Here is a 2,199-nt window from a genome sequence, read left to right on the forward strand (position 1 = left end):
GGGTGCATTCAGCCACCTTGTCTTCCAATTCGTTGACTCGATCTTCTGCTTCATCCCGTCTACTACTGAATCCTTCTAGTGTATTCTTCATTTCATTTATTGTATTCCTCATTTCTGTCTGGTTCTATTTTTATGGTTTCTATGCCCTTTTTTAATGCTTCCTATCTCTGTGTTGAAGTTCTCATTGTGCTCATCCATTCCCCCACTAAGTTCATTGAAAACTCTTATAATCATTATTTTGAACTCTGTCTCTGGTAGGTTGCTTGCCTCCATTTCACTTAGCTTATTTTCTGGAGTTTTCTCCTGTTTCATTTGTGGCATGTTTCTTCGTTTTCTCATTTTATTACCCTCTCTGTGTTTGTTTTCTATGTGTCAGGAATATTTCTTTCGTCTCTCAGCCTTGGCCAGATGGCCTAATTTGGAAGGTGTCTTGCGTGGCCCAGTGGCACTCTCTCTCTGATCCCCTATACCAGGGGCTCTGGACATGATATTTGTGTGTGTTGCATGTGATCTTCTGTTGTTGCCAAGTCTTTATTGTTGTTAGTACATCAATGGATGGGATTAACGCTCAAGCTAATTGTGGGACTTGGCTGCACCCACAGGGTAAGAGTTGCTGTGTGGGAGCTGACCCCACTGAGTGGGATGTGTCGTAGCAGACTTGTGAATTTTTTGCAACCATCCTTTGTGTGTACTGCTAATGGGGCTAGTCAGGATTTGCTCTATTGTGGGCTGGTGCCAGCCTATGGGTACATTTGTCTTGTGGCCCCTTGGGATGGGCTCCCCTGTAGGCCAAGGTCAGCTGCTGCTTTCGATTGCTCAGAGCTACCCGGTGAGAACTACAAAGCAATCTAATGATGGTTGTTGCCTATGCTGGATCTATGGGTAAGTGGAAGAGACAAGGCTCTAGGCAGCGGTCAGTTATTCCCTGTCCCTGACCTAGGGCAGTTTAGCAGAGGGACCAGTGCTCCTCCAGGTTTGACACTGCCTGTCAGTTGCCCATAAGTCTCTGAAACTGGAAGAGCCTCTGGGTAATAAGCATGTTGGGTGGTGCAGGGACCCCGGGAGTCTCCTGGGTCTATGGAGTAAATTTCCCCCTACTACTGCAGTGTCAGTTTACGTGCCAGTGCTGTCTCTGTGGCTCCTGTACAAGTTTACAGTTGTTGCAAGGTCAGGTGCTGCCCACCTTGTGCCAGAATGCATCACTCCAGGGCAGGGGCAGCTGCCTGTCAATGTGCGGAGGGCGCTTTGTGATATTGGATGGGGCAGCTCAGGGCTACAAGGGCCACCAGGCCAATAGCCTCAGTTTTGCTGCAACTTCTGTGCCCAGGCATTCTCGCTGTAGTCACAGATCGCAGTGGGAGCAGCTGCCATCTGGGGTGGTCCCACAGACCCTTGCGCTCCGAGGACACACTATTGTAACTCTTGCAGGCAGCAGAGGTCTGCCTGCCACTGATTTCCCTGCAGTGCCCGCGCCGTGCTAACCTAAGTTTGCTGCCTGTGTGGACTGGGAGACAGAGGTGGGAGAGGAGGGCATGGCAGTTCGCTGTCAATGGGCCGCCTGGGGCATTCTGTGGGTAGGGTGGGGCGGGGTTTCAGGGAGACAATGGCAGTGGGATCAGTGCAGCCTAAGTCTTGCTGCAAATTTGGTAACCATTTGCACTGTCCTGTAGAAGTCCCAGATCAGCTTCTGTCTGGGATGGGCCCACGGTTCCCCGAGATCCACCTAAGTTCATGTTGGCAGTGGTGATCTGTGTGACCCTATCTTGGAAATACGGTGCTCACAGAGCTGGCCGCCTGCTGTGAATGTTTGGCCCTGAAGCGCGCAGGGCGTGGCAGCCATCCAGCAACAATAGTCCTGGGACATCTGCAGGTTGGGTGGGACGGGCCCATCCCCTCAGGCCAGCGCTTCCTAATGGCCCTGTGGGAGGGGTCTGCACAGTCAAGCAGGTGCAATCTGTAGATTGCCCTGTAGGGGGCCGGACTAAGGCACAATGGTGGCTGCCAGTTCAGCCCTGGTTCTGGTGCCACGTAATGCAGACTTTCTCGGTATGGATCCCTTGAGCCTCTACCCACTGCTGGTGTCCCGGGTGAGTGTCTGCAGGTCAGAAAGCCTTTGTGTGGGTCCTTGAAAGGGGCATCTAGGGTTTCAGTCTCCTTCCATCTCCCCCAGATGGCCAGAATCCCCTCTGGTTTCTACAG

The sequence above is a fragment of the Pteropus vampyrus genome, unplaced genomic scaffold (assembly GCF_000151845.1).
Source record: "Pteropus vampyrus isolate Shadow unplaced genomic scaffold, Pvam_2.0 Scaffold560, whole genome shotgun sequence".
Classification (NCBI taxonomy): Eukaryota; Metazoa; Chordata; class Mammalia; order Chiroptera; family Pteropodidae; genus Pteropus; species Pteropus vampyrus.